Source organism: Pristiophorus japonicus, chromosome 9 (genome assembly GCF_044704955.1).
Source record: "Pristiophorus japonicus isolate sPriJap1 chromosome 9, sPriJap1.hap1, whole genome shotgun sequence".
NCBI lineage: Eukaryota > Metazoa > Chordata > Chondrichthyes > Pristiophoridae > Pristiophorus > Pristiophorus japonicus.
This window is the reverse complement of record NC_091985.1, coordinates 220,796,058-220,805,513: the sequence shown is the minus strand read 5'-3', so window position 1 is coordinate 220,805,513 and position 9,456 is coordinate 220,796,058. Positions and strand designations below refer to the sequence as shown.

General features: G+C 50.6%; 1 non-coding gene across 1 annotated transcript; it reads left to right on the top strand.

The window, feature by feature from the left end:
- Positions 1-4,436: 4,436 nt before the first annotated feature.
- Positions 4,437-4,633, top strand: LOC139274361 (U2 spliceosomal RNA). The gene has a single exon (XR_011595450.1). It is a non-coding gene; the product is annotated as a U2 spliceosomal RNA (small nuclear RNA).
- Positions 4,634-9,456: the final 4,823 nt, after the last annotated feature.

Below are 9,456 nucleotides of genomic sequence, written 5' to 3'. Positions count from 1 at the left end.
GCCGCGGTCTAGATCCCGCAGGAACCGGATCCGCGACCTCACGAACACGCCTCGTGACCCGACGAGCTGCAGGTCCTTCAGTGCGGCCTTCTTCGCTTCGTTCACCGTCCGCAGGGCCGGGTCCTCGACGACTTGACCGAGATGGGACTCCAGGTCGAGCACCTCTTTTTCTCGGCGCCCGACCCTGGCCGCCCACCTCTTGGTCGACCCCCTCGCATACTCTTGACAGAAGACGTGGACGTGAGCCTTGCCCACGTCCCACCATAGCCTCAAGGAGGGGAAGCCGCCCTGCTTCCTTCACCAGTCGGCCCAGAAACGACGGAACGAGTCCTGGAACCGCACGTGCTCCAGCAGCTGGTTATTAAAATGCCAGTACGTGGACCCCGTCCTCACTTGGAGCGAAGCGAGCTCCGCCCACATCAGGTGGTGATCCGAACACGGCACCGGTCGCATGGAGGCCGCCGAGACGCAGGAAACATACGCCCGAGACACGTAAAGGCGGTCGACTCTGGACCATCCTACTCCAGGCCTCACCCAAGTAAAGGCGCTGGAGTCGGGATGGAGATTTCGCCATACGTCCACCAAGTCGAAGGACCCGACCTGGTCCCTCAACTTCTCCATTGCCGTCATGCTCTGCAGAGCACCGGAGCGGTCCCTCGCCTTGAGTGTGCAGTTAAAATCCCCCCCGAGGACAATGCAGTCGCCGACATCGACGGAGTCAAGAAGAGCAGACACCTCTTCGAAGAAGCACGTTTGCTGCGGTCCGGGCTGAGGGGCGTACACGTTCACGAGATGGAGCAGCACGGCCCCCAGGCGAACCGTGACGTGCAGCAAGTGGCCTGGCACGGGCTCATCGACCCCCAAGATCTCCGGCTGAAAATGCGGGGCCAGCAAGATTGCCACCCCACAAGAAGTGGTAGTGAGGTGGCTCATGCGGACCTCTCCTTGCCATTCCAGGAGCCACGTGGCTTCATCTCCCGGAACGGTGTGGGTTTCTTGCAGGAAGCACACCGCATATTTCCCCTCCCGCAGGAGCGAAAAATTGTTAAATCTACGGTGTGCCTCTCTGCTGCCGTTAATGTTGAGGCTGGCTATGTTATCTTCATGACAAAAGCATAGTGCAACCTCTACCTAACCTATTGTGGGGGTGGGAGTGGAGTCGTTTGTTGACCTCCACTCCTTCAGCAGCCCAGCGAGGAACTTTTTGAGCCGGCGCAGCTCAAGGCCTTGCGCCTTTGATAAGGGCCCACCCGCGGCCATGGTTTTAGTGGCGTCGCGGACGGATGCAACGAGCAGCCCCGGCTCGGACCATCTTTCCCGGGCCAGATGGATTCGGTTGCGGCGACCCTGGCTCTGGACCAAAAAGTCCTGGAGTTCCTTTACGGGAATGAGGGGGGACTCAACGGCGGGCACGAGGAGATCCACCGCCTCACTGGCGATGGACTCGAGATCTTCTCCCTCGTCCCCCAACGACTCCCCGTCCCCCTCCGGGAGGTTGCCGCCAGCAGCCGGACCGTCGACCACACGAGGTACGGCAAACGGCCCGGCCACTCCATCCGACCCTGTCTCTGCCCCGACCCCATCCCCAGGATCGTCGGCAGAGGAGTCCCCACTGGGCTCTTTTAAAAGTGGTGCTGGGTCAGGAAGCGACAGCGGAAGGGGGTCCTCCTCCGCCCCAGGAGCCGGGGAAGGCGGAGAGACCTGGTCAAAGAAATGTACCTGGTCCTCCAAGTACCCCAGCTCCAAAGTATGGGGCGAGGGTTGTTGTTCTTCCCTCTCCCCGCCGCCACCCCCCGGCCCAGCGTGTACAGATTGATTAAAATTGTTAATACTGTGTATTTCTGCCGAGTCGAGCAAGTCCCGGGGGAAGTTGAATATTGGCTGGGCGGGCTCAGGTTCGGCCTTTTCGGCCCTGCCCGCCTCAGTCCCCGGGACGCTCGACCCGGCGGCATCATATTCCTCCACCGGCCCCACGCCCCCCACGACAGGCAGATCCTCCACGCCATCCCCGAGAGGCAGAGGCTGGGCAGCCTCGACTGCCCCTCTCTCCCCGGAAACAGATTCCTCCGTCTACGGCGCAGTTTGGGGGCGCTGGTGGGGGATGCGGGACATGCGGCAGGCACCGACTCCTCCGCGGAGGGATGTTGTTCCCCCTCCGCCTGATTGGAGCGACGCCTCCTTTTGTCCCTGAGGGTGCGCGGAGGCAGGGAGACCTCCATGTCTGCCGAGGTCTCCCGCTCCGCCTCCCCCTTTTTCTTATCTTGCCTGCGCCCAAGCCCCTCTGCGGTATTGTCAAGGGCTCGTGCTCGGGCACGGGCTCAGGGCACCCCGCGCTCGCCGATGACTGGATTGGGCTGAGCGCGGTGGTCAAACTTTCTGGCACACTGAGGGGACCCGCCTCGAGATGTTTCGCCTTCCTCCGTGCCTTCTTTTCGATCGGACGCTCTCCCTCCCCCCGCCAGAGGCCGTGAAAACAAAGGTCCCCAGCGATGCCCGTGCACCTACGGCTCCTGGCACGCAGACACTACTAGGGGGAGGGGTGGCGGCGGCGCCAGCCTTGGCCACCTTCGGTGATTTGGCGGCCTTGGAGGCGGGGCAGTTCTTGCGAACGTGCCCCACCTCCCTACAGGCATGGCACCGCACGCCGTCCGACGTCCAGAAGACGCAGTCCCCTCGTGCACCACATTAAATGATCCGTCTGTTGTCTCCTCCCGCGCCAGCCGGACAAAAAGCTGGCGATGGAAGGAGAACACATGGCGCAGGCTGCTCTCCCTGAGGCCGAGCGGTATGGGGTTGATCCCTGACCTTACCTCCACCAGTGTAGGTGACAGAGGAGGAGCTCAGCGGGAACAAAGGGTGGGACGTTTAAAGTACGACCCTCTGCGCGGTGGCCTCGAGAGGGTCCACCGGCAGGAACGTCCCGCCCACCGTGAGCCCCTTTTCAAGGGCCAGGGACACCGCCCGCTCTGACCCCAGGAAGAATACAGCCTTCCCAGACATCTTGGAGGCTGCGACAATGGCCGAGGGGCCGACTATCCCAGCCATCGCCCGCACGCACTCCTCAATGCTCATTGTGGGGTGAGTGTAGCTCTTGACCCCGTTTTTCTTCGTAATTAGTCTGAATGGTGGCAGGGCAGCAGGTGGCGCAGGAGGCGCCGTGGATGTGGACACCGCCTGCGCATAAGTCTTAGCTGGCCCTGCTACCGGTGTGGATGGGGTCGCCATCACGGGGTCCCTTTAAGGGCCACACCCACCCCAAAGTCACAGGCCTTAATGGTCTTAAATTGGCCTCATTTCAATTTATGAGCAGAGGAGCTCTCAATGAGGCACACCTCTCCCCTAGTTGACAATTGGGGAGGGGCCTTGCTCCCTCTGCTCAGTTGTCTTAATTGTTTTTCCAATTAAAGAGGAAAGGGCTCTCAGAGAGAGAGGGGAGAGACAGAGAGAGTGACAGTGAGAGAGAGAGGGGGTGGGAAAGAGGGAAGCTGTGAGGGCAGGTCTCCCCTCATAGTGATGGGTGGGTGTTTTTCTGGGGCGAACTCCCTAGATGATGGAAAAACAAAGCAAGGCACAGTCTTATGGGATGGTCTTCGGGCGGGAGGAGAAGATGTCTTCACCTGGGACAGCTGGAGCCACCCAGGCACACACTCCCAACGATGTTTAATAAGGTGATTTAGTAAATCTTCAGCCAGGTAGCTCCAGCTATCCCCGGATAGGCAATGGGGGAGGGGTGCTTCAGTGGTGTGTGGGGCCTAGCTGTAAGCAAGACCCCCGCACACACTTCCACACACACACGCCCCCCGCGATGTTCAGAGCCTCGAAGAAAATCTTCTTTTCTCCCCCCACCAATAAAACAATGTCTTTCGGGGAATGCACCAACACCCACCTGTAGAATATTGTAGAATCTCCCTCCTTCCACACAGGTTGTTGCTCTTTTCCCATTCTCTCCAACTCTTTGTTGAAGTAAATAAAGTTGTTGAAATTTTTCAGCTCTCCTCCTCTCCCTCCGGGCGTTGTATTGTAGTAAGCCGGCCCTTTCCTCCTCTTCCTGGGCTGGTCTCAGGGCTCACTCTCGGCCTTCCAGACAGGAGCTAAAGCAGGGAGTTCCTTCTCTCTCAGCAGCACAGCTCCAACTGAATAGGCCACGCCTCCGAAGCTCCACCATTGGTCCACAGATCCCTGAAAGTAGCAGGCCAGATGGATAAGATGGTTAAGAAGGCATACGGAATGCTTGACTTTATTGGCCGAGGCATAGAATATAAGAGCAGGGAGGTTATGCTTAAATTGTATAATTCTTTGGTTAGGCCACAGCTGGAGTACTGCGTGCAGTTCTGGTCGCCACATTATAAAAAGGATGTCACCCTACCCAAACCTTGCTGGTGGTGATCCAACTCTAACAATATTGGTATTAACAATTCTCTAACATTATTAGTGGTGTCGCTTCTCGGCCTTTTGGCTAAGATCATGCGTAACTGACCTGACAGGGGAGTAACCATGACACCAACGTGGTTCTCCCTGGATCAGAAAGGTGGTTCTCCTATGCTTTTTGGAAATAGGAGGTGGGTGGGGTGGCTTGACCCATCCACCTCCACGGAGGTGTGTGGGGTTGCTGACCCATCCACCTCCATGGCACGAACCTGGTATTGCAGTACTTCCAGGAACGGTGCTTGGGCTCTAGGCCTTTTCGCTAAGAGCATTAGCGCAGGGTGATCCTTGATGTGTGCAAGGTGACCTCTGGCGTTTGTGATCTGACAAAGAATTGGAAAGATTGGCTACGAAAAAAAAAAAACTAGTGGTGTCCCTACTCTAACATTACTGCTGGTGATCCTACTCTAACAGTCCACAGGTCACCTTGGGATAGGCGGATCAAGTGACACATTCCAGTGAGTGTGTTCATAATCTAATCTAACATTACTAGTGGTGACTCTGCTCTAGCATGACTGCTGTGACCCGACTCTAACATTACTGGTGGTGGCCCTACTCCAACATGACTGGTGATGACTCTACTCTAACATTACTGGTGGTGACCAGACTCTAACATTACTGGTGGTGACCCTACTCCAACATTACTGGTGATGACTCTCCTCTAACATTACCAGCTGATACAAAAGCAAAACGCGCTTATTTTACTGCAACACCGGCCAACACCCTCCACCCCTTATTTCTGATTGGTCGCCAAGGAGGATAAGCCACAACCTGAAGTTTCACAGGAATGTGTCACTGGATCCGCCCACCCCAAAGTCCCGCTGACTTTGCAAATTGTAACTCGATTCACATTGACTTCCTGAAGCAACAGAGGACAGAGCTCCCCAGAAGACAGTAACCGCCAGCCAAAGTCACATACCCAAGTCCAAGTACTTCCCTCCCCCAGCCAATGTCCCGGACCCATGTCCAAGTCAATGCCTCCCCCAGCAGAAGTGCCTTACCCCAGTCCAACTGCATGCCTCCCCCAGCCTAGTGCCTTACCCAAGTGCAAATACATCTTTGCCCTCCCTCCATAGATCGCGCAATGTGCATGGATTATTAAGAGGTTTATTGGGTATGAAGTAAATATTGACAGTGTCGTGACTTCTGGATATCATCCACTCCAACGATGTCCTGTTTAGGGGATTGGAAGTACTTGGTCCATCTTTCCTGAGTTCTCTCTCTCCCCTCCAATACCACCTGTCTCTCTCTTCCCCAGCCTCTCTCGCTTCCAGCCTCTCTCACTCGAGGTCCCAAGGCCCTCCGACTCTTGGCCACAAGGCCCTCCGACTCTCGGCCCCAAGGACCACCAACTCGCCATCCCAACGCCCTCAGAGTTAAAATTTCAGTTCAATGACGAAACGCCGATGACTCTGTTTCTCTCTCCACAGATGCTGCCTGACCCACTGAGGTTCCCAGCATTTTTTGTTTTTCTATCTAACGTTATTGGTATTTGCCAAACTCTATCATTGCAAATAGCGATTGGACTCTAATGTTAATGCTGTCGATTATACTCTGACCGTACTGTTATTGACACTAATCTATCATTACTGATATTGAACCTGATCTAGCACTATTTGTGGAGGGACACTACTCCAACATTAATGGTGCTGACTCTACTCTAACATTACTGGGGATGACGTAACTCTAAAATTAGTGATGGAGACCTAAATATAACATTACTGGTAGTGACGCTACTCTAATATTACTGGTGGTGACTGTAGAATAACATAATTGTTGGTGAGTCTGCTCCAATATTACTGGTGGAGACTCTACTTTCACATAGGTAACATCGACCCAAATATAACCGTAATAGTGCTGATCCTATTCTAAAATTACTGGTGGAGAATCTACTCAACATTTTGTTGGGCAAAAATTTGGCAGATGGAGTATAATGTTGGAAAGTGTGAGGTCATGCACGTTGGCAGAAAGAAAATCAAGCAAGAGAAAGTTATTATTTAAATAGAGAATGATTGCAAAGTGCTGCAGTACAGCAGGACCTGGGCGTACTTGTGCAGGAAACACAAAAGGTTAGTATACAGGTACAGCAAGTGATCAAGAAGGCCAATGGAAACTTGGCCTTTATTGAAAAGGGGAAGGAGTATAAAAGCAGGGAAGTCTTGCTACAGTTATACAGGGTATTAGTGCAGCCACACCTGGAATACTGCGTGCAGTTTTGGTTTCCATATTAACGAAAGGATATACTTGCTTTGGAGGCAGTACAGAGAAGATTCACTAGGTTGATTTTGGAGATGAGGGGATTGACTTATGAGGAAAGGTTGAGTAGGTCGGGCCTCTGCTCATTGGAATTCAGAAGATTGATAGGTGATCTTATCGAAAAGTATAAGATTATGAGGTGGCTTAACAAGGTGGATGCAGAGAGAATGTTTCCACTGATTGTGGAGACTCGAACTAGAAAGTATAATCTTAGAATACGGGGCCACCAATCGAAAACTGAGATGAGGAGAAATTTCTTTTCTCAGAAGGTTGTGGATCTGTGGAATTCACTGCCTCAGAAAGCTGTGGAATCTGGGTCATTGAATACATTTAAGACACAGATAGACAGTTTCTTAACCGATAAGCGAATAAGGGACTATGGGGAGCGGGCAGGAAAGTGGACCTGAATTCATGATCGGATCAGCCAAGATCGTATTAAATGGCGGGGCAGGCTCGAGGGGCCATATGGCCTACTTCTGCTCCTATTTCTTATGTTCTTATATGTTTATTAATCGGTCGTATTGATGCTATTCTAAAATTACTGGTGTTGAAATTACGCTATCATTATTGGTGTTGACTCTAATCTATCATCATTGATATTGACCCTATAATCTAACATTACTGGCGGTGAATCCACGCTAACATTACTGGTGGTGACTCTACTCTATTATTAATTGAGGTGAACTTATTCTATCATCACCACTGGTAATCCTACAGGTGCTGACCCGACACTAACATTGTTGGTGGAGCCTCTACTCTAACATTACTATAAGAACATAAGAACATAAGAAATAGAAGCCGTTTAAGAAATAGAAATCGTTTAAGAAACTGTCTATTTCTGTCTTAAATTTATACAATATCCCAGCGTCCACAGCTCTCTGAGGCAGCGAATTCTACAGATCCACAACCCTCTGAGAGAAGAAATTTCTCCCCATCTCACTTATAAATGGGTGGCCCCTAATTCTAAGATTATGCCCTCTAGTTCTAGTCTCCCTATCAGTGGAACATCCTTTCTGCATCCAACTTGTCAAGCCCCCTCATAATATTATACCTTTCGATAAGATCACCTCTCATTCTTCTAAATTCCAATGATTAATCGCCCAACATATTCAACCTTTCCTCATAGGCCAACCGCCTCATCTCCGGAATCAACCTAGTGAACCTTCTCTGAACTGCCTCCAAAGCAAGTAAATCCTTTCGTAAATATGGAAACCAAAACTTCACGCAGTATTACAGGTGTGACCTCAACCAATATCCTGCACAACTGTAGCAACACTTCCCTGTTTTTATATTCCATCACATTTGCAATAAAGGCCAATATTCCATTGGCCTTCCTGATCACTTTCTGTACCTGCATACTAACGTGTTTTTGCTTCATGCACAAGCACCCCCAGGTCCCGCTGTACTGCTGCACTTTGCAATCTTTCGCCATTTAAATAATAACTTGCTCTTTAATGTTTTTTTCTGCCAATGTGCATGACCTCACACTTTCCAACATTATACTCCATCTGCAAAATGTTTGCCCACTCACTTAGCCTGTCTATTTCCTTTTGCATATTTTTTGTGTCCTCCTCACACATTGTTTTGCCTCCCATCTTTGTATCGTCAGCAAACTTGGCTATCCTTTTTCGTGATTTTTGAAACTGCTCGAAATTACTGATGGAGGTTATACTCTAACGTTAATGTTCTTGATTCTACTCGAAAATTATTGGTATTAGCCCTAATCTAACATTAATGATATTGACCCTATTCTACCATTAGTGGCGGTGAACATACTCTCACATTAATGGTGGTGACCCTACTCTAACATTACCAGAGGTGATCCTACTCCAACGTTACTGCTGGTGATCCTACTCTAATATTAATGGTGATGACTGTATTCTAACCTTACTGTTGATGAATCTATTCCACCTTACTGGTGGTGACTCTACTCTAACATTACTGGTATTGGTCCTATTCTAACATTAAAGGGTTGATACTACTCTACCAGTATTGGTGTCACATTAATCTAACAACGCCGGTATTGATACTTCTTTAAAATTAATGGTGTTGACTCTACTCTAGCATTACTGGTGGTGACCCTACTTTAACATTACTGGTGGTGACGCTACTCTAACATTCCTGGTGGTGACCCTACTCTAATATTGCTGGTGTTGACCCTACTCTAACATTACTGGTGGTAATATAACATTACCGGTGGGAATCCTACTCCAGCATTATTGCTGGTGACCCTACTCCAACATTACTGGTGGTGACCCTACTCCAACATTACTGGTGGTGACCCTACTCCAACATTACTGATGGTGACCCGACTCCAACATTACTGGTGGTGACCCTATGCTAACATTACTGGTGGTCTGGTGGTGACCCTATGCTAACATTACTGGTGGTCTGGTGGTGCCCCTACTCTAACATTAGTGCTGGTGACCCTACTCCAACATTACTGCTGGTGACCCTACTCTAACATTACTCATGGGAATCCTACTCTAATATTATTGCTGGTGACCCTACTCTAACATTACTGCTGGTGACCTTATTCTAATATTACTAGTGGTGACCTTACTAAAGCATTATTGCTGATGACTCTATTCCAACCTTAGTGTATTTGACCCTACTCTAATATTACTGGTGCTGATCTTATTCTAACATTAGACTAGATGGTAACTCCAGCTAACATTACACGTGGAGAAACTATTCTATACTTACTGGTGGTGACTCTACTCTAACATTAATGGTGGTGATTCATCTCTAACATTACTGGTATTGTCACTTGTC